This window comes from Schistocerca nitens, chromosome 6 (assembly GCF_023898315.1).
Source record: "Schistocerca nitens isolate TAMUIC-IGC-003100 chromosome 6, iqSchNite1.1, whole genome shotgun sequence".
Classification (NCBI taxonomy): Eukaryota; Metazoa; Arthropoda; class Insecta; order Orthoptera; family Acrididae; genus Schistocerca; species Schistocerca nitens.
Genome location: NC_064619.1, coordinates 99,594,266 through 99,619,045, shown reverse-complemented (window position 1 = coordinate 99,619,045; position 24,780 = coordinate 99,594,266).

Here is a 24,780-nt window from a genome sequence, read left to right as displayed (position 1 = left end):
TCATCTGTATTATGGCTGGTTTGGTGATTCTCGCCACGATTTCCTGTACCCACCTTAATATCTCAGAGTAGCACTTACAATCTGCGTTCTCATATATTTACTGAATGTCTTGCTAACTCCTGCAGTCTCTGTTTTTAACCTCTACTGTTATCTCTAGGACAATGGAAGTTATTCCTTGACGCCTTACCAGATGTTCTATCATACTATCCCCTACTTCCATACAGTGCATTCCATATATTCTTTCTTCGCTAAATCTGTGGAAAACCTCCTGATTCCTTACCCTGTGCGTCCACCTTATCTTCAACGTTCAACTGTACTACCACATCTCAAATGTTTGGAGTTCTTATATTCTAATTTTCCCACAGATCATGTCTCACTACCTTACAATGCCGAGCTCAAAACGTATATTCACAGCAATGTCTTCCGCAAATTGAGACCGATATTTGATGTTACCAGACTTCTTTTGGCCACGGATGCTCCTTTTGCCAGAGGTGGTCTGGTTTTTATGTGCTCCTTACCACCTAGGTCATACCTTATTTTTCTGCCTCGGTACCAGAATTCCTTAACTTTGTCTGTTTCGCTGTCACCAACTCTTTTGTTAAGTTTTTGGCTGTTCTCATTTCTGCTACTTCCCATAACTTTCGTCTTTCTTCGTTTTACACTCAGTAAATATTCTCTACTCATTAGAGTGTAACTCTTCTTATGTCTCACGGAGAATAGCAGTGCAACAGCGAATCTTATCATTGTTGTTGTTGTTGTGGTCTTCAGTCCTGAGACTGGTTTGATGCAGCTCTCCATGCTACTCTATCCTGTGCAAGCGTCCTCATCTCCCACTACCTACTGCAACCTACATCCTTCTGAATCTGTTTAGTGTATTCATCTCTTGGTCTCCCTCTACGATTTTTACCCTCCACGCTGCCCTCCAATACTAAATTGGTGATCCCTTGATGCCTCAGAACATGTCCCACCAACCGATCCATTCTTCTGGTCAGGTTGTGCCACAAACTCCTGTTCTCCCCAATCCTATTCAGTACCTCCTCATTAGTTATGTGATCTACCCATCTAATCTTCAGCATTCTTCTGTAGCACCACATTTCGAAAGCTTCTATTCTCTTCTTGTCCAAACTATTTATCGTCCACGTTTCACTTCCATACATGGCTACACTCCATACAAATACTTTCAGAAATGACTTCCTGACACTTAAATCTATACTCGATGTTAACAAATTTCTCTTCTTCAGAAACGCTTTCCTTGCCATTGCCAGTCTACATTTTATATCGTCTCTACTTCGACCATCATCAGTTATTTTGCTCCCCAAATAGCAAAACTCCTTTACTACTTTAAGTGTCTCATTTCCTAATTTAATACCCTCAACATCACCCGACTTAATTCGACTACATTCCATTATCCTCGTTTTGCTTTTGTTGATGTTCATCTTATATCCTCCCTTCAAGACACGATCCATTCCGTTCAACTGCTCTTCCAAGTCCTTTGCTGTCTCTGACAGAATTACAATGTCATCGGCGAACCTCAAAGTTTTTATTTCTTCTCCATGGATTTTAATACCGACTCCGAATTTTTCTTTTGTTTCCTTTACTGCTTGCGCAATATACATATTGAATAACATCGGGGAGAGGCTTCAACCCTGTCTTACTCCCTTCCAAACCACTGCTTCCCTTTCATGTCCCTCGACTCTTATAACTGCCACCTGGTTTCTGTACAAATTGTAAATAGCCTTTCGCTCCCTGTATTTTACCCCTGCCACCTTTAGAATTTCAAAAAGCGTATTCCAGTCAACATTGTCAAAAGCTTTCTCTATGTCTACAAATGCTAGAAACGTAGGTTTGCCTTTCCTTAATCTTTCTTCTAAGATAAGTCGTAAGGTCAGTATTGCCTCACGTGTTCCAGTATTTCTACGGAATCCAAACTGATCTTCCCCGAGGTCGGCTTCTACTAATTTTTCCATTCGTCTGTAAAGAATTCGTGTTAGTATTTTGCAGCTGTGGCTTATTAAACTGATTGTTCGGTAATTCTCACATCTGTCAACACCTGCTTTCTTTGGGATTGGAATTATTATATTCTTCTTGAAGTCTGAGGGTATTTCGCCTGTTTCATACATCTTGCTCACCAGATGGTAGAGTTTTGTCAGGACTCGCTCTCCCAAGGCCATCAGTAATTCCAATGGAATGTTGTCTACTCCGGGGGCCTTGTTTCGACTCAGGTATTTCAGTGCTCTGTCAAACTCTTCACGCAGTATCGTATCTCCCATTTCATCTTCATCTACATCCTCTTCCATTTCCATAATATTGTCCTCAAGTACATCGCCCTTGTATAGACCCTCTATATACTCCTTCCACCTTTCTGCCTTCCCTTCTTTGCTTAGAACTGGGTTGCCATCTGAGCTCTTGATATTCATACAAGTGGTTCTGTTCTCTCCAAAGGTCTCTATAATTTTCCTGCCGACCAGTTGCAAAGGATAAAGTAATCTTTACCTAGGTTTCGATAGATTTAAATCAATCTTCTTCAGTAGGCGGCAGTATTACATTAACATGGAGTGATATATCATTGTCGTTTTTACAAACATCTGCATAGCTCCATTATTCCAAATAAAATATAACCCTGAGGATAAGGTTTGTTGCCGGCCGAAGTGGCCGTGCGGTTAAAGGCGCTGCAGTCTGGAACCGGAAGACCGCTACGGTCGCAGGTTCGAATCCTGTCTCGGGCATGGATGATTGTGATGTCCTTAGGTTAGTTAGGTTTAACTAGTTCTAAGTTCTAGGGGACTAATGACCTCAGCAGTTGAGTCCCCTAGTGCTCAGAGCCATTTGAACCATAGGGTTTGTTAAATCTATCGAAACCTAGGTAAAGATTACTTTATCCTTTGCAACTGGTCGGCTGTTTTTTAATCTTAATGCGTGGAACCGTTGCTGTTGCGCAGCTATGTTTAAAATACTGAATCTTATCATTGATGTGTTTTCGCCCTGAATTTCAATTCCACTCTTGAACCTTACTCTTATTTGTCCTTGGTTCTTCGACGTACAGATCGAGCAGTAGAGGCGAGAGACAACATCCCTGTCTTACATCCCTTTTAATCAGAGCACTTCATTCTGCATATTCCACTCTAATTGTTCCCTCTTGGATCTTGTACATACATTGTACACCTAAGAGGCTACAGTTGTTTACTTTATCTCACATCAAGACCTCCGAGGCAGCTATCCCGAACTTGTTTGAAAAACTAGCAACTGCATCCCTTCATCTCACGTTTCATATTTGAAGTGTTACCCAGCAAACATTTTCTTCCTAGGTACCCCTTAATGTTGGAACAGAAAACACGTAGCAGGATCGTGAAGCCGACCTGTCGGGGCTCATGTAACTTTGTATTGATCTAGGCATCGATGGCATATTAACGTCTTATCATCTTAAACGGAAAACTCGATTATGTCTCTTTTGCATTTCAAACATATTTCTTTGTGTTTTAGAGAATAACAACTTAGGTGTACAACGGGTTATATTTGTAATTTGTCTCTTCTCTGAACATGGAAAACTTGTAGGACAATAGAAGAAGCTTGAAATCTACGAGATTTTTATTTGCTCTTTACACACTCAATTGAAATAAAAGTGCAGAGGGCAAAATTCTATAAAATGATTTCAACAGGAATTACACAAAACGACACTGTGTTGTGGGACCCCAAATTCTATAGAAGACTGCATGAAGAAAATGAAGCAACATTTCCTCATATGGGCAAATCGTGAAATAGAAGTTAACGATACAAAAGAGGTCAAAACTTATAAAAAAATGGGCTATACAACTTGAAGGGCAGAGTATCTAATCTGAGAACTTCTCCGAATATGGATCATGCTACCACCACTGCGACACTTACATTTCTCTAGAGGCCAGGAGACGAACAGTACAGCAACTTCATGCTCCATCATCAATTGTCAACTTCAAAAAAAAAAGTAAACTAAATGAAAATAAAATAAAAAATACCTCCACATCAAGCGGCTACTCAATGATTTTGTCAGTAAGATACATATCACGAAAAAACGGGGAAACACACCAGAAACTTGTCACACAAAGCTTGCCGAACGCACATTAACAAACAAGAGCTTGGTACTGACCTAGAGTTCTATCCCACCGCTTGTTAAGGACGGAGGCGGGAGAGACTCATTCAATTAGATACACCAAAAATTTCTCACGCTGCTCAGGCCTCCAAACGGCGTCCCGTCCTTCGGTGACAACAAAAAAATGGCTGAAATGACATGCACATCTATTCTCTGGGGACTGCAGTCGTGGCAAGACTGTCCATGTCCTAAGGGGCAAGCGGCGGCTCTAGCCAATAAAAGCGCCGAGTGCGCCATGGCCTCATTTCCGCGAAACTGCTCAACTCCGTGTGGATGCCTGACCCTCCTAATAAGACTCACGGGTACTCCGCTCCCGACAGACTGGAACTCGGAACCGCACCGGAGGTGCACCTTGCCAGCAAGAAAACCGTAAATCTCTCCTCCCAAGCAAACATGCATGGTACTCTAACTAAAATAACCACAGAATAGCGGCGGGAAAATGGAACAATATTACACAGTGATTTTTGACAATTACGTCACAGATTTATTGGGCACTGGTCTCACTGTATGGCTTGTGGGTAGTTAACAGAATGGAAGATCATTTATAAGTGTTGTACTAGCCACATTCCAGAACATCGATCAAACATCTGTCGTTTTCAATCTTCCAGACGAAAGGCGTTCTGTGAAATGCTCATTCTCAACAATAATTCAGCAAAAGGCTCACATTATCGGCAAAATAATGTAACGACAAAATAGTGGCCATTTCGTATGGAAGGATTTACACGGTCTCCTACCATCATATACATTGTCTTTCTTTAATTGTAGAGTGCGCCTCAAGGATGAGTAATTTACTAATGCACCTAAAGCAAGTGTTTACGAGGTACAATGAATTGTATGAAAAAGTACAAAAATCAATATTTAGAGATATAAGAGCTCAAGTGGTCAACAGTTCTGCCCACCATAAAAAGATAACAAATAAAATTAGAAGTGAGTTAAACAGCTGTGATTTATCAAGTGACATCATTACGCTTACTACATCACCAGCAAGACACAAAACTGTAAAACACCTATAATTGAAACCTACAGATTTTTCCCAATACTGTTAAGGAAATTGAAAATCACTTAATAAGGTACCATGTCTTTGAGAAACAGAAGAGAAGCTCATTGAGCAAGATGGTATCACATGCCCAGAAATGCCTTAAAATTTCCAGCCCGCTGCAGTCAAATTACGGACACGAAAAGAAGATGTGGTTTACATCAGCTACCGATTCAGAACCACATTCACAAGCGGGAGGACTGTAAATGTTTATTCGATGTAGATTGATGGGAAAAGAGGCGCCGTTGAAGCGGAGCCGAATGATGGTGGATATCACTGATTGGTCCAAATCCGTACTCGTAAACCACGGCTTTACGGGAATTAAACGTTGTAGCTACCTTTAATTTGCTGAACATTTTCTGTATCGCTTGTCACTGATGTTTTCGTGGCTCTGTATATGACCATTTCAGATCAAGGACAGTGCGTATAGAGGCCACTTGCTTCGCTAATACGAGATCTTCCACATTATAACCAATGTCTTCGTGGGAATGTACCCGCATCCGTTGGATTGTCTGCCTCCTCGTTAAACTGTGAACATATTCCAAAACAACAACCAATATATAACGGTTAACGGGTAGTTGTCATTTTGTTCCGTCTCCCTTGTTCAGATCTTGAAGTACCATCTTAGAGTCAGGCAAGATTAATATCTTTAATAATGGAGCCCAAGATAGAAATTTTGGTGCTTCCAAAGGTGCCATTGTCTTCGTCGTATATACAGAAGCGCTTTTAGGCATTTTCAAGGCTTTTCATACGTGGAGCTTAGGGCATAGGAAAGCACATGCACTAAACACCTCTTGTGCAATTTAGATACGTAGGTACAACATAAATAACCAGACCACTGAACTCTAATGCAGTGATTAAAGTTGCAGCTGACATCAACACTGTCCGAGACGACTGGGTCGAGACGTTATACGAAGAAAGGCAAATGCGAAGATCGTCAAGTTGAACGTTTGTTATGAGACTATTTGTGAAAGGTTTATTCCTCCCGTAGACGGCAAACCCCCATTGGTAAATGTAGTGTCGACTATTATAGGTAGAAGTGTCCATGAAGGTCGTGCCTTGATGAAAATATATTCCCTTATGGTTTTAAGTCGGTGGTAACGTAAATCATTTCTTGAAATTCTACTCAATTTTTTTGCAAAAATCTATTTGGGGCAATTAGGACAGGAGTCCACAGGAAGGGTAAATGGGTCCGATAACTTTCTAGACCTCTTAGTGACAAACAATCATGAAGAAATAGAGAACGTCAGGACGTATACAGAGACTGGTGAACACAATGTCGTTTTACCGAGGCTGAAAGTTGTAGTGTTCAAATACACGAAAACTAAACGTAGATATATCTATTTAAAAAGAAAATAAAGGTTCGCTTGATACCTTTTACATAGTTTTCGTTCCTTAAATCCGAAGTACCGTACTTTATCGTACAAACGTGGACATTATCCCTGATGTCTTAAAAGACATCTATTATCCTGTCCCTTCTTCTTGTTAGTGTTTCCCGTATAATGCTGTCTTCGGCGATTCTGTGGAGAACCGCTTCATTTCTTACCTTATTAGTCCACCAAATTTTCAATATTCTTTTGTAGCACCACATCTCAAACTTTTCGAATTTCTTCTGTTCCGATTTTCCCACAGTCCATATCTCAATGCCATTCGCTTCTGTGCTCCAAACGTACATTCTCAGAAACTGTTTCCTCAACTTAAGACCTATGTTTGATACTAGTTGGCTTCTCTTCGCCAAGGATTCCAGTTTCAACGGTGCTAGTTTGATTTTTATGCCCCCTTTCCCTTGCATCATTGGTAATTTTGCTTTCTAGACAGAGCATTCCATAACATCATCTACTTCGTGATCACCAATTGTGATGTTCAGTTTATCGCTGTTCTTATTTCTGCTACTTCTTATTACTTTCACCTTTTTTTCCATTTACTCTCAATCCACAATCTGTACTCATTACACATTTCGTTCCATTCAATAGAATCTGTAATACTTCGCCCGCATCTCCTGGTCGTGCGGTAGCGTTCTCGCTTCCCACGCCCGGGTTCCCGGGTTCGATTCCCGGCGGGGTCAGGGATTTTCTCTGCCACGTGATGGCTGGGTGTTGTGTGCTGTCCTTAGGTTAGTTAGGTTTAAGTAGTTCTAAGTTCTAGGGGACTTATGACCACAGCAGTTGAGTCCCATAGTGCTCAGAGCCATTTTTTTTGTAATACTTCCTCACTATCACTGAGGATAGCAATATCATCAGCGACTCTTAACATTGAAATGTTTCTCCTTGAATTATAATCCGACTCTTGAAACTTTCTTTTATTTCCATGATTGCTGATTCACATTTTGTATATCATCCGTCTTTCCCTATAGCTTACGTGTATTTTTCTCAGAATTACTAATATCTTGCATCATTTTACGTTGACGAAAGCTTTTTCCAGGTTGATATGTCCTGTGAATGTGACGTGCTATTTCTTCATTATCGCTTCCATTATCAACTGCAAAGTTAGAAATGCCTCTCTGGAGCCTTTACCTTTCCAAAAACCAAATTAACTGTCATCCAACAGATCCTTTACTTTCATTTCCATTCTTCTGCATGTTATCCCTGTCAGCAGCTTGGATGTATGAGCTGTTAAGCTGACTGTGCGACAATTCTAGGACATATCAGCTCTTGCAATCTTGGGAATTATGTGGATGATTCTTTTCCTGAAATCTAATGATATATGGCCAGTCTCATACATTCTACACACCAACGTGAATAATCGTTTTGTTGCAACTTCCCCAAATGATTTTAGACATTCCGATGAAGTGGTATCTATACCTTCTGCCTTATTGGATATTAAGTCTCTCAAACCTTTTCGAAATTCTATGTTAATACTGAATCTCTCCCTTATCGACACCTGTTTGTTGTTATACCACGTCATACGGTAAGTTGTCCCCCTCATAGAGGCTCTCAGTCCACTCTTTCCACATATCCGTTCTACCCTATGCATTCAAAATTCGAATTCCCATTGCACTCTTAATGCTACAATACTTGCTTTTAATTTCACCAAAGGGTGTTTTGATATTTCTATGTGGTGTTCTAGTCCTCCCACCAATCGTTTCTTTTTCGCATTCTTCACGTTTCTCATGTAGTTATTTCACCTTAGCTTCCCTGAACTTTCTGTTTATTTCATAGTTACGTGACTTGTATTTCTTTATTCCTGAATTTCTCTAAACATCTATGAACTTCCTTCTTTCATCGCTTAACTGAAGTATTGCTTGTATTGCACATAGTTTCTTCGTTGTTACCTTCGTTATACAACGCATTTCTCTTCAGTTTCTGTGACTGCCTATTTTAGAGACATCCCTTCCTCTTCAGGTTAGCTGCTTACTGACCTATTCTTTATCGCAATATCTACAATTGCGGAGAACTTCAATAGAATCTCTTTACTCACTAGTATTTCCGTATTCCGCTTCTTTACCCTTTGATTCATCCTATCTAGTTACTTGAACTTCAACCTACTCTGTATCATTACCAGATTGTGTTCTCAGTCTATATGTGCCCCTGGGTACACCATACAATCCAATAACTGATTTCGGAATTCCCTTTTACACATTCTATACGCAATTCTATAGCCGTCTGTATATGCAGGTATTGCTATTCCATGACTTTCGTCACGTCAGTGTATTCTCTTGTACTATCTCAATTTAGACACACTACAGCCCCATGAGTGATTGAATGAAAGGTATGCATCAGTTCATCGAATTTACGTTTGACTAATACGTCGTAGGATATTGTGATAAATGTTTTACCAGAGTCTGACTGTGAAAATAACTGCAGGCTTTACGAATGCTTCCTACAGGTGCACGAATCTCTATCAGTACCCCTGTAATCCATTTTGTAAGGAGAGTGTAGTGGACCCTATTTTTGCATCATTGTATGAATGGTAACATTAAACCATACTAGGTCTCTGTCGTCTTTAATGCCCTACATTGTACGTACTCATTCAGACTGGGGCTTGTAACATCTTCCAGATTTAACTAATATTGCAGAAAACCTTACAGACAGGGCAACCACACCTCTGAATAACCACTTTGGGCGTTAAGACGCAGCTTCAGTTGTATTTAATCTTTTTAGTATCAGATCACAATCAGATTTCGGAATCTCTGCCAATCGTGATGTTATCCAACTGAAATCTTCCTATACCTTCCGGCCTTTTTCTGGTGTACCTCTCCCTCTACTGGTTTTTGAACACAGTATTCGCAGTTACAGTCTGAAATTTCCTGCAGAACTCAATTAGACATTCTTCTCTGTCATTCCTACTACCAAGCCCATATTTTCCCGTACCCCCTTCTTTTAGTCCTTCCCCTACAACCGCATTCCGATCCCCAGTGACTATTAGATTTTCATATTGTTTTGCGAACTGGACTGCGCATTCATTAACCAGATATATTTTCAATATTTGTTCAACTCCTCTTTACTATGTGGACATTTCTACCTGAACTGTTGTCGATGATGGTTTGCCGTCGATTCTGATGAAACAACTATATCAGTGAATTATTCCCTGTAACTCACTCTATGTTCTACCTTTCTGTTCATAACTAAACCTACATCCGTTACACTGTCGTCTATTGCTGTTTGTGCTTCCCTACGAGTATAAGATGCGACCATAAATCCTTGTCTTCGTTCCCTTATACTTCACTAACGCCCAATATTTGTAGATTGAGCCTTAAGATTTCCTTTTTCAGGTTTTCTAGCTTCCATACCACATTCAAACGTCTAACATTCCACTCCCAGACTAGTGAAAAGTTGTAACTTCGTTGGTTATTGACTATTTTTCTCATGGTCACCTCCTCCTGGGCGGTCCCCTACCGGAGATTCGAATGGGAGATTAGTCCGGAGACTTTTTCCACTGGAAATTTCAGTACGACACTAATTCAGTCACAGGCCCCAAGTCCTGTGGATGATTTTTATTCAAAATTTAAGCAATGGTGGGGTTCGAATCCGAGACCGAGGATGTCTTGAGCACGAGTGGCCTGAAAATACAAGCGTCGAACAAATGCTGATTGTATTCAAGGAAAGCATCATATCGAGTAATTAGTAAGAGATCTTGTAAGCAGATATCCTTTGGTACATGAAACAAGTCAGAAAACTATTACATAAGTAACGAGAAAAGGACATCAGATTGAAAAGATACGGAAAATCGAGGTTTTATTGACGCCTTAAACATGGCACCGAATTGAGTGCGAAATTCTGTCAGTAATTTCAATAATGAAAATCTGTCTCAAAATCTGGCAGCAGAAAATCTAAACACATCCTAGTCGTATGTAAGGTACGCCATGACAGGACACAACCACTGTCTTCATTACGCGATATAGATGTTACTGACAATAGGGCCAATCAAACAGAGTTACTAAACTCAGTTTTCCGGTTCCTTTCACCAAGAAAGATTTAACCAGTTTTCCAGAATTCGAATCACGATCAGCTGCCAAAATTAGTAACTGAGAAATAGATATACTCGGTGCAGCGAATAACCTAAATTACTTACTAAATGCAAGTCGTTCAGTCCAGATTTTATAGCAGTTACGATCATTTTACAGTATTCTCTTACAGCAACTACATTTTTGGTAATAACATACAACCACTCTCTATACAGGAGACTCGTATCTGAAGTCTGAACAGCTGCACGGGTCACACCATTGCACATAAAAGGAAACAGATATAATCTTCTGAATTATAGGACAATTTGACTTACAATCTTCTCCACAGCCGAGGTCATAGACGCACACTTAAGAGAGATAAGCCGGTTCGAATCCTGCTGATGCAGATCTTTCCCTACTACTATTTGGCCGGCAAGAGGAGTGGGGTACTGTTCCTGATCACCAGTCTTTGCGCCGAAGTCCTGGATCCAGAACCGAAACCTCTCCGCAGTCTGTCAAGTACTAAGGACATGTGACACTGTTGACGGTGACCTGTACGTCGGATGTGGAAGTTGAGCTCAGTGGCCCCCATGGGGCTAATGTTAGCAGTAGGCTATGTGGTGGCACGGGGTTTCACCCTTTCCTCTCCTTTAAGCCGTAACTACTCAAACACATTACTACACCCTACAGTCATTCATCATACGCATTTCCAGAAGAGTTTTGACTGCGTTCCTCACAATTCGACTCCAATCAGATAGCTTATGGAGTATCTCAGCTGTATGATTGAGATCGTACTCTCCTGGAAATGGAAAAAAGAACACATTGACACCGGTGTGTCAGACCCACCATACTTGCTCCGGACACTGCGAGAGGGCTGTACAAGCAATGATCACACGCACGGCACAGCGGACACACCAGGAACCGCGGTGTTGGCCGTCGAATGGCGCTAGCTGCGCAGCATCTGTGCACCGCCGCCGTCAGTGTCAGCCAGTTTGCCGTGGCATACGGAGCTCCATCGCAGTCTTTAACACTGGTAGCATGCCGCGACAGCGTGGACGTGAACCGTATGTGCAGTTGACGGACTTTGAGCGAAGGCGTATAGTGGGCATGCGGGAGGCCGGGTTGACGTACCGCCGAGTTGCTCAACACGTGCGACGTGAGGTCTCCACAGTACATCGATGTTGTCGCCAGTGGTCGGCGGAAGGTGCACGTGCCCGTCGACCTGGGACCGGACCGCAGCGACGCACGGATGCACGCCAAGACCGTAGGATCCTACGCAGTGCCGTAGGGGACCGCACCGCCACTTCCCAGCAAGTTAGGGACACTGTTGCTCCTGGGGTATCGGCGAGGACCATTCGCAACCGTCTCCATGAAGCTGGGCTACGGTCCCGCACACCGTTAGGCCGTCTTCCGCTCACGCCCCAACATCGTGCAGCCCGCCTCCAGTGGTGTCGCGACAGGCGTGAATGGAGGGACGGATGGAGACGTGTCGTCTTCAGCGATGAGAGTCGCTTCTGCCTTGGTGCCAATGATGGTCGTATGCGTGTTTGGCGCCGTGCAGGTGAGCGCCACAATCAGGACTGCATACGACCGAGGCACACAGGGCCAACACCCGGCATCATGGTGTGGGGAGCGATCTCCTACACTGGCCGTACACCACTGGTGATCGTCGAGGGGACACTGAATAGTGCACGGTACATCCAAACCGTCATCGAACCCATCGTTCTACCATTCCTAGACCGGCAAGGGAACTTGCTGTTCCAACAGGACAATGCACGTCCGCATGTATCCCGTGCCACCCTACGTGCTCTAGAAGGTGTAAGTCAACTACCCTGGCCAGCAAGATCTCCGGATCTGTCCCCCATTGAGCATGTTTGGGACTGGATGAAGCGTCGTCTCACGCGGTCTGCACGTCCAGCACGAACGCTGGTCCAACTGAGGCGCCAGGTGGAAATGGCATGGCAAGCCGTTCCACAGGACTACATCCAGCATCTGTACGATCGTCTCCATGGGAGAATAGCAGCCTGCATTGCTGCGAAAGGTGGATATACACTGTACTAGTGCCGACATTGTGCATGCTCTGTTGCCTGTGTCTATGTACCTGTGGTTCTGTCAGTGTGATCATGTGATGTACCTGACCCCAGGAATGTGTCAATAAAGTTTCCCCTTCCTGGGACAATGAATTCACGGTGTTCTTATTTCAATTTCCAGGAGTGTATTTTCTGAGAAAAAAGTGTTATTGATAATCCGCAGTTATCAATTTATATTAGCTGTTTAGGAGACTATCTTAGCAGACATCATAGAATTTTTTGCAGACGATGCTGTCGTTTAGCGTGATCAGAAGGTCCAAACGAATTCGAAAAAGATTTAGGCAAATGTATATACGATGCGAAAGACGGAATTCGACCATAATAAAGATTGTGAGATCTTCTACACATGCACTTAAAGAATCCGACAAATTTCGGTTATACGGTCAATATACAAATTTAATTATTGTCGATTCGCCTTAATATCCAGGAATTAAAGTTGCGAAAAATTTTAAGTGGACTGGAAAATGTTCTAATTTAAAATAGAACTAGCACAAAGAAATTTTGTGTGGAAGGCGAACCGAAGACCTCGTTGTATTGGCAGAACACTTAAAGATGCAACAATTCTTCTAAAGAGACTGCCTGCACTACGCTTGTCCGTCCGCTTCCGAAGTACTGCAGTAGAATATGAGATTCTTAACAGTTGAGATTGATGAAGGACATATGAAAAGTTGAGAAAAAAGCTGCCTGCTTTGTATTATTACGAGAATTAATGAGAAGTTGTTAAAGATATTATCTAGTTGGGGGTGCAGTAATTACCACTTAGGTGTTTCTGGTTGGGACCAGATTTTTTAAAGGACTTTCAGTCATCAGTTTTCTCTTCCGAAGCGAGCACGTTTTCTTGACTCCTACTTGCGTATGGAGAAATAACCGTCGTAATAAAAAAGAGAAATCAGTACTCGAACAGAAAGAGTTCATTCCTCCCTCGTCTTAGTCGAGAACGTAACACTCAAAAACACAACTGCAAGTGGTTCTATGAACGGCCTCGCAGGATCGTGAGTGAAATTTGCAGAGTAATCATTTAGAAATAGCGAAACGCATGTCCCACCATTGAAAAATATTGTTCCTTAACCACTCTACTACATTATTATGTTTCATATATATGATTCGACGGATCTGTGATATATAACCATTTACATTATCACCCGAGTAATATACCTCATTAAATCGGGACCTATATTACCTATTTACATCAACACCATTCAGACAAATGAAGCCCCTTTCACCTGACTTGTTTGTGAGTGTAAGGTTTGTATATCCGTACTGCATAGCATTCAAACCTTCTCGCATGATGTGCGCTGAGTTAATTTGCGCGCCGGAATAACATGGCTTATTACAGTGCGGTTCAAAATAAACACGAGAATCCATTACGCACGTGGCTGCGTTTATGACAACAGTGTAGCAAATGCTTTCGCATGTAACATAGCTCGTAACTTATGTAGTTTGTAGCAGAGATCATCAATCACCGTAAAACAAATTAGCCAGTCCCTTTGGCAACACAGTGTGGAGTTAAACCAGAGAATCAGTATAATTGTATAGCACTTGCAAACACGTGTAACGCCATTGTTTATGCTCTGGCATGAAGTAAATTACTAAATGGAGTGTTAACTCTAAACTACGATTGCTGGGTCAGTGTACCCTTGAAAATCTGTTCCATGCACTGGTAACACCTCTTAAATTACGTATTTCTTAACCGATGAAAACCGTCTATAAATAATCCTCGTGTGTTATGCGATTCCCCACTCAGTCCTAACATTTTCTTTCTGTCACTTGTTTCATCATTCGCTTCTGGCTCAAATGGTTCTAATGGCTCTGAGCACTATGGGACTTAACAACTAAGGTCATCAGTCCCCTAGAACTTAGAACTACTTAAACCTAACTAACCTAAGGACATCACACAAATCCATGCCCGAGGCAGGATTCGAACCTGCGACCGTAGCAGTCACGCAGTTCCAGACTGAAGAGCCTAGAAACACTCGACCACAGCGGCCGGCTCGCTTCTGGAAACTATTTGCCGATCTGAAAATTACTAAGGCTCACTGTGAATATGATTCAGGATTCAGATGTGGGTTTTCCAGTAACTGACTGTCGAAAGAAGGAAACTGCACTATGCCTAGTACAAACACAGCGGTGTTTAACCCATCCTGCTAGTTGATGACAGTTTCGGCTTATTCTACTGTAGAAAACAAAAGGCGAAACTTCTGTTTAATATAAATGATTGTCGATGACCACGATATTTACAAATGTACCAGGAACCGTTCATTCCTGAATTGTAAGTGCAAAAATGTGGAACTTCCTGAGTGTATATTGTGAACAGCTTTTCAACGTACCTAAAATTTACGGGACCACCCATTCGGTTCCTGTTTAGTCCCAGTAGTCATACTTCTATTATGAATACTACTTCAGAAAGCATGTGACGAAAATAATGAAAACGCATTACATTATGGAGTTCTCGCAATGGATTGGACAGACAACAACTGAACTGCAAAGTCTCTGAATACGATTGCATCATAAAATTAGTCATTCACAGGCACAGTCATGCAAAATCCCAAAAGAAATTTGGGGTTTCAGTTGTCTTCAGCTCAAACTTAAGAAAAGCATATAAATCACGAGCAGTTTAATTGAAACCACATTCTCGCAGATAATGATGCATTGATAATAAGTGTTTCTTAACGTTGTCATTAATGTTCTGTTGCCTCTTCTGTATGGTATGAAGAGGGCCGCTGATACCCATAAATGGTATTATATTCTATGAATATAATAGTGAATAAATAAATCAAAAACTAGTTGTGAACCATAAAATTATCATATTATAACGGTAGTACAGTAACGTCATAATAGTATCAGGATGGTTGTGGACACAATGAATGATTTCTATAGTACAACTCAGTCAATTAAAAAGATCATCAGCATGTAATAAAAACTCAGTACTTGTGCGAAATCCTTTTAGATTTAAGGTCCCAGGCAGTGGGCGACTTAAATAACAACTGAATAGCCGAAAACGGATGTTTCGACCGGACAGCTGTTGACTTTGGAGCGAGGATACTGAAAATGGTCCTTGCATACATTGTGTCCTAATTTGATTGCCAATTTGGACTCTTGGTGCCAGCGAATTAAGGGCTGGAACTGTTGAGGGAGTACCAAAGTTAATCAGCACCAAAGTTACCAGAGCGCTTTGGGAATTCAATGGTCCGACACTCCTACGTGTGATTTCCCTAAATCACTCCAGGCAAATGCCGGGATGGTTCCTCTGAAAGGGCACGGCCGACTTCCTTCCCCATCCTTCCCTAATCCGATGAGACCGATGACCACGCTGTCTGGTCTCCTTCCCCAAACCAACCAACCACTCCTACGTAATAAAACGTGTCCAGAATTGTGAATTTGCAGCTGGCATATTGAATGCCTGTGGCAGCATCAACAGCAAGTCGCAAGCATTCGTTTTCGCAGGAAGCGTTTTCGACAGACGGCATGATTCCTTTAAGAAGCGGTGTGACAGGTCCTCAACAGTTGTAACCTAGTATTTGTGTCCGAAACCCAAAGTAGTGCCAAGCCAAGATGATCAAGGTAACCGACACCTGAAGAGTGTTGGAGTTAAAGGAACAATAACACAAGACACAAAAATAAAAACGAAACCTGCGTATGTGTTAGATGAGGGTTAGCTGCTCCCGGGAAGTAAAGGGACTAAAGAGACTGTTATGACGTTTTGCTTGATAGTGGAAGCAAGACTGAAGAAAAATCAAGACACGTTAACAGGGTTTTTCAACCTAGGGTAATCATTCAAGAATGTAAAATGGTGCAAGATCATCAAAATTCTGAGAAAACTGTGAGCTACAGGTGAAGAGGGGAAATATGCAGTATGCACTGGAACCAAGAGGAGCAGACTGGAAGACGAAAAACAGAGAGCACGGATTAAAAATCTGGAAGATGACACACTGTTTCGCCATTTCTGTCCAATTTTTCATCGAAAAAGCGGTGTTGGAAATAAGAGAAACTTCAAAAAGTGGGATTGAAATTCAGGAAGGATATCAATGACAAGATCCGCTGACAACATTGCTATCCTCAGTGAAAGCGAAGCGGAATTACTGGACCTGTTGCAAGAAATTAACAGTGTAGTGAGTACAGATTGAGAGCAAACCGAAAAGACACGATAGTGAAGAAGTGTAGCAGAAATGAAATTAGCGATAGAATGAACATCACAATTCACGTACTAGATGAAGCAAAGAAATTATGTCAAAATGAAAAGAAAATAACAAATGACGAAAGTAGCAAGGAGGGCATAAAAAGTATTCTAGAATAGCAAAGGGTGCTTCTTGGCCAACAGAGGTCTACTGGTATCAAACAGCGCCCTTAATATGAGGAAGAGCTTCCTGACAAAGTACGTTTGGCGCAGAGAATTGTATAGGGGTTAACGACGGACTATGGCAAGGCCAGGAAAGCTGGATACCGAAGCATTTGATATGAGGCACTCTAGAAGAATGTTGAAAATTATATAAAGAATCAGGCATTTTTCCGCAGAATAGGAGAAGGAAAGAACACATGAGAAACAGTGACAAGAAGACGGCTTAGGATGAAAGAATATGTGCTAAGAAGTCCGGGGTAGGTTCCATTGCACTTGAGGGAGCTGCAGAGGGGAAAGACGGAGAAGACAGAGAATGGAGTTAACCAACTACAAATTTAGGACGTGTGGTGAAAATGTTAATAACAGAAGATAAGATTGATACGAGAAAGGCATTCATGGCTGCCATCATCAAGCCATTCAGAAAACCAACGCAAGAAAGAAAAAACAGTCAACTGTAGGTCACAGACTGAACACTAAAGGAAATGCAAGGAAAACTCCGATGAATGTGGTATTCAACAGCTGTCGGACAAACATTTCCACGGCTGCTGACCCTTATCTTATGATAATCAACGTCGCTTTTCAAAGACGTTATTGTTGTACTGGTGGTCTACTCTCAAAAAAATGGTTTGATGCACCTGTCCGCCTTACTGTAACTCGTGCAAGCATCTTGATCTTAGGTAACTACTGCATACGACGTATTTCTGAACCTGCTTACTATAGTCATCTTTTTGTCTCCCTCTGCAGTTCCACCCCTTTGAAAAAATGGCTCTGAGCACTATGCGACTTAACATCTGTGGTCATCAGTCCCCTGGAACTTAGAACTACTTAAACCTAACTAACCTAAGGACATCATACACATCCATGCCCGAGGCAGGATTCGAACCTGCGACCGTAGCGGTCACGCGGTTCCAGACTGAAGCGCCTAGAACCGCACGGCCACACCGGCCGGCTCCACCCCTTTCTCTCCATTAATAAATATCTTAATGTCCCAGAAGCTGCCCTGTCACCAATTCGATTCAGTACCTTCTCATTAATCGCACGATCAACACTTCTAATCTTCTATATAGAGCAACATATATCGAAAGCCTCTATTCTCATCTTGTCTAAAATGCTTATCGTCGTTTTTCACTTCAGTACAACGCTACACATTAGACAGATCCCCTCAGAAATGACGTCCTAAAATTTAAATTAGCATTCAATCCAAGTAAATATGTTTTCTTCAGAAACGCTTTTCATTCCATTACCCCGGCATCGTAAGTTACTTTAGAGTCCAAATAGCAAAACTCATCTACTAATTTTAATGTCTGAGTTCCTAATGTAATTTTCTCAGCATAGCCGCATTAAAGTCTATTACAGTCTACTACCTTCCTTTTGCTTTTGTTAATTTTCACCGTATATCCTCATATCAAGAAACTGACCCTTCGTTGAACTGCACTGCCAAGTCCTTTGCTGTCTCTGGCAGAATTACAATGGCGCTTGCCAACCGCAAAAATTTTGTTTTTTTTCCTTTCTTTTAATTCCCTTTCCGCATTTCCCCTGGCTTTCCTTCACAGTTTGCTCAGTGAACAGATTCAATAACATCTGGAACAGGCTATAACAAAGTCCCATTCCCTCAATAATATCTGGAACAGGCTATAACAAAGTCCCACTCCCTTCTTAGCCAGTGCTTCCCTTTCATGTCTTATAAGAGCTGTCTAGTTTCTGTACAATTTATAACGAACTTCTCGCTCCCTGTATTTTACCCATGATGTCGTCAGAAAATTAAATAGGTTTTTCCCGCCAGCATTGTCAAAATCTTTCTGCAAATCTACTAATACAGCAAATGTTGGTTTTTCACTCCTTAACCTATAATCTAAGATAACCCGAGGAAGGTCAGTAGTAATACATGTATCAACATTTCTCCAGAACTCAAGACTTCTGTGAATAATTCGTGATAGAATTTTACAGCCATGACTTATTAAACTGAAAGTTCGTTAACATTCTCATCTGTAATCACCTGCTTACTTTGAAATTGGAATTACTACACTATTTTTTAACTCTGAGGTTACTTCGCCTGGCTCATGGAGCTTGCACGTCAGTTGGAATAGCTTAGACATGGTTGCCTCTCCTAAATATATCAGGACTTCTGAATGAATGTGATCTACTCCAGGGGCTCTGCTTCGGCTTATGTCTTTCAGCGATTAGTCGAATTCTTTTCGAAGTGTCATATATATAATCTCATCTTCATCTACGTCCTCTTCCCTTTCGGTAATATTACCTTCAGGTTCATTTCACTTATATAGCACCTCTAAATGCAACTTCCACCTTTCAACGTTGCTTTCTTTGATGGGTATTCGTCTTCCATCTAAGTTCTTCATATTCATACAGCTGCTTCTCTTCCTCGAAGGTGCACTTTACTTTGCCCGTAGGCGCCATCTGTCTTACACCTAGTTATCCACGCACCTATTGGGTTACATTTGCTGTCTAGCCTTTCCTACTTAACCATTTTGCTCTGCCTGTCAGTCTCATTAAACGTTTCTGTACCCTTTCGTCTGCTTATTTTGCTGCATTTTTTGTTATTTCTTCTTTCATCAATTTAAGTGAATATATCCTGTGATATCCAAAGACATCTACGAGGCCTTATCTGTTTACTTGTTTGTCCTCTGTTTCGTTGAATATTTCATCTCTCAAAGCTACTTAACCTGCTGTTTTAATCTACAGTTTATGATCAATAAATTAGCGCCAGCGTCCTCATGTGCCCCTCACAGTTTAAAATCTCGTTCCAAATTCTCCGTCTTGCCATTATATACTCAATCTGAAAACTTACAGCGTCACCAGGTCTCTTCCACATATACAGTCATATTTCATGATTCTTAAACCAAGTGTTAACGACGATTAAATTAATCTGTGTGCATAATTCTGTCTGGCGGTTTTCACTTTCATTCCTTTACCCTGTACACGTTCTCCTACTATTTTTCCTTATCTTCCGTTTCCTTATATCGAAATCCAGTCACTCATAATAATTAACTTTTCTCTCCGTTAATACTGTAATTGATATCATCACACATTCTGTCAATTTCTCCATTATCTGCAGAGCTAGTTGGCATATAAAGTTGTACTACTGTAGTGGGTGTTGGTTTTGTTTCCGCCATGGCTACAATAATACTTTCACAATGCTCCTCACAGTACTTTATCCGCGTTCCTATTTTCTTGTTCGATATCAGAACTAGAGTCATCCATTACTTCCTTTTGATTTTTTATGTATTACCCCGTACCCACATGACCATAGGTCCTGTTAATCCTGCCACTGGACTCCACTAATGTCCACTTTATGTAACTTCAAACTGCGGATTTGTCTTTTCAAATTTTCTAACTGTGTACCCTGTTAAGAGATGTAACACTCCACGCTGTGATCCGCAGAATTCCAGGTTAGTTTCTCCTGGTAATGACATCCTGCTGAGTAGCCCAAGCCCAGAGATTCCAATAGGGGACTGTTTTAACACCCGAATATTTTACCCATGGGAATGCCATCGTAACTACCTGCATGTTATGGGGAGAATTGATGGCTGCAGCATCCTCTTCCCTTCAGTTATTCGTAGTACGAGGAGAGTGACACCAGGTTTGGTGATATTACAGGCCATATCTGTCAATCAACCAAGCTGTTGCCGCTGCAAGAACTGAAAAGCCTGCTCCAACTCTTCAGACGTCGGAAATCACATCCCTCTTCCCTGTTCATATTCCGGGGGCTTAATTACCTTTGCGTCCCGTCTTATTTTCCGCTGGTGTGTCTATGATTACCCGAAAGCTCAGCGACCACTTGGAAAATGACGACGTTGCAGTGTTACTGGTTGTGTGTTGTTCCACACACTTGCACGTAGCGTTTGTGTTCCGTTGCGAAATTGCTTAAAGATCTCTCTGTTTCGCTAGCAGAGACACCACAGAATTAATGCCCCAAACCTAGTGCCCGTGGGCAGTATGAATAGCCTCTATGGTATATTTTTTTGTCCCAAAAGGTATCAAATCTTTCAGGAGCTAAGAGATGATTCTTTTGTATTTGCATTGCTTATACTTGCACGAACATTCGCTGACACAGCAAGTACAGAACTTTGTCTTGGTCTCATTCACCCCTCATATGAAACAGATACTGGTGTTGTTGAGCGACACATGTAGGGACGGATGCAACTGCCTCAAGTTGTAGATGTGGCAATATCGACTTTGATATGATAACCTAGGATCTTACGTTTGAAATTAATTTTTGTCTTCTCGAACTGCACCGTGTCTGTCGTAACGTCAGCTGTTATTGCGCCTTTCGTGTGTAGTTTACAGAATTATTTGCTCCCCATCACTAAAAAGTATTTCATTCAAAGACAGATTTCCCCTAAAAACTACGAACATCCTATAAAATGGATAGCCTGTTGCGCTCAGCTTTTTGTTGAATTTTTTTCCTGTGCATGTATTTAATGCTCACTGGCTGTTATCAGACTACACCAATGTTTTTGTCATATCTCCGACCATTAGGTTAAACCTATTCCTTTCATGAGTTCCTGGTTGCAAATAAACTTCGACTTATGAGCTTCACAACTAATAAAGATATTTGTAGACCTTGAACAGATCTCATTAAGAAAAAGAAGAAAAACCATAGGCAGTTGAAGATTTAAAGCTGTCTAGCCACAATAGGAAACAAAACCTCACATCTCTCTTTGGTTACACAAAGATTATCATTGTATAAAATCCGTCCATTGGCGATATTTTGTTATCCACCAGCCACAGTAAAGTAGCACGTAGTGTACCGATGAACGTACGAAGTGTCACATGTTCGCTGCTCAAAATCTACTCTAGTTTCATTGCGGGATTAGTTTAACATAGGAAATGCCGGAAACAGGTAGTTATGGCTGCCAGAGTATCTGAAATATACGACAAAATGAAAAATTATATTCAACCGAGAAGGCAACGAAGAGGTTACCTGGTATATTTTTACGCTTCTTAGTTTTTCCTACGATTTAGAAACAGTGACTTTTTCTTACATTTTTCGATACCAGAGCATTTAGTATATTATTTTTTAAATGATGTTTAAAACTGTACTATGAGACGTGGGGACTCTGTTTATCACGTTTATGATAACTGTTAAGATTTTGAGTTCAGTTCTGATATAAAAGCAATTTAAGCAACGTGAAAAAGTCATACGTATAGGACAAATAACTGTTTTGAAATGACTCACCTAGTTTGAAATTTTCAAATGTTTTCGGTTGTAAGGAACATTCAATCAAAGACAAGATAGTTGGAAAAGTAAAATTACTAAACGGTATTGTAACTTTCTAGTTCTTTTTCTGTTTGCCAATATTAAGTACTATTGTCCATTAACAATACAAAATACTTTTTATAAGGACCTCGAAATGCCATGATGTTTCTGCCTCGTGTTGGATTTGAGTGATAAAAAGGCGCACATAACTCAGCGTACAGGCGGAACATTACGTAAGGAAAATGTTGAACGAAAGTCAAAATTGAAGGAAACGGTTTTGAGAAAGACATCTGATGAATACACTAATAAGAACCAATTCTGCAGTAACCTGTGTCTCACTCTTGTGGTAGCAGACAACCCTTTTCAGAAATTTGGAAATTTTTCATCCAAAGGATTTCTTAAGAAGTAGTGCCATCGGTCTCCTCCTGCAGAGACAACGTTGCGTAAAAATTATGTAGATTCAATTTACGCTGATGTATTGCACCGACTTCGAGAAGGCATTGGGGAGTCTTGCTTATGGATTGAAAATACTGATAGTCTTGGCAGGTACCATGCCAATCTGATTGTTGGCAAGTTGGACCCAGATTGCCATCGAGGGCTTCTTTTATTTGTTCATAGCAACTCCCAAAGACTAACCAGCAAGAGAAGAAACTGTATTCTTTGTCAACAATGGGCTGAAGGTACTATATCCAAATGGTGTGAATGAAACCAAGGTGTTCTGGTCTTCTGAGATGCTACTGAATGTATGGTTGCACCGTTTCAGTTGCTTCTAGTATTCCATCCTTTCATGCTGCATGTGCTTGTTTAGAACATGGTGTCAGTCGCATAACAGAGCAAATAACGATTTCCCTAAAAAAATTTATTACCCGTCTACGGCAAAGAAAGTTGATACTAAGGCACCAGGGATTCAAAGACCCACTACCACATATCCCCTTATCAAGTAAACCTGTTGTTACCCGCCATGGGACGACGTTAGCAGCAGTGGAATTCTACAGTAAAGATCTGCCAGAAGTCCTGAAGGTAACTTTGAATCCAGCGGAGGATGCAGCTGCTGTCACTTCAGCAACAGTTGTTCAACAGTCCCTCAGTCCAAAGTGTCTTTGCTTATATTATGACCAACTGCATATTTATGGGACGAATTACTTCAGAATTACAAGCCGCAGGGAGAACTACGTACGAGAATATTTCTTTACTGGAGGAAGTTAAAAAGAAATGTAATGAAGCGTTAGGTAAGTTTCGAGAAAATGTTCGAGGAAAACTGCAATAGTTTTGCAGAACACCGGCTTGAAGGACGGCTGAGCAGCAAAATACATACTTAGTGGAAATACCAGCTTTTCTTAGTGTAGAGTTCCTTTATAATAAGTGCCGCCCTTTAATGTAGAATGCTTTTCAACACATAGATTAGTACTGAATGAGAAGTGCCATAGATTTACTCTCGAAAACTGTAAAGCCAACTACGGTCTAAATGTTTGAAACCATTAGTTTATTCTGTATTTATTAAATTACCTATTAAAAGTCTTTCGTCATGTGGCTATACGTTATTTATAGTGTACCTTTATATTGGAAAAGCCAATAAAAGGTTTCGGATCAGTTTGTATATTAATGTAGTACAATTTTTGCTTTGTTGTGCTACTGTGCTTATCTTATTTTCATTTTCGTTTTCTTGGATGAATATCAGTACTCTCATATTTGAAAACAGTGTATTTTGATTTATGTATAATTTTTGTGCTAATATTTAGGCCTGTATAGATTAATATAACCTACATAAGGCACTGAAAGGCCCCTGAAAGTCTCCTTTCACGACCTAAAAATCTGCGGTCCAGTTACTACGTAGCCATTTACGTCAGAATTACCTGCTTTTATTCTAATCCCCCAGCCTATCACTCTTACTCTCCCATAAACCGTTGAATTTGACCTTCTTGCGTATGACTCCATATTGTTGGGGTTGCAGTACTTCTTACCTGGACATAAATATCTATCTCTGACAAAGTTAACCGTCGTTTCTTTTATTAGAGACAGAATGAATCATTCGACAGCTCTCTGTCAATAGATGTTGAGTGGGGTGCCAGTTCTCCAAAAAGCGCGGAGAAGCACTTATACTTGCTTCGTTAGTCATCTACAAAATCATCGGCACCACCCTAACGAAAAACTAACACTTAAAATCAGAGAAAACAAACCACTACTGCAGTAAGGAACATGGTCTCATGCTTTACACAAGAAGGTTTGGGATACAGCTGAATGTCCGGGTGCTTTGTGTTAAATTTAGAGCCGCTAACAGCATTTATATACGACCAAAATTTTTGCGGAAGATTATTTGACAATATTCTGTACGGTGTCATTGAATACTGGCAAACACGTTTAATTCAAAATCTCTCTACGTATAGCCCTATGCATCTTTTTCCATCTACTATGCAGTAATTTCTGTTTCTTTAGAGGTTTATTTACAGTGACTACATATCATGGAGGGTCTCTAGCAATCTAAACTGTTCTGCTGGGTACATATCTATCTGGCGCTTAGACAACTATTCTTTTAAACTTGAGCCATAGTTCCCTAACGTGCAAGTACTATGCTAAAAATTTAAAGTTCCTCATTG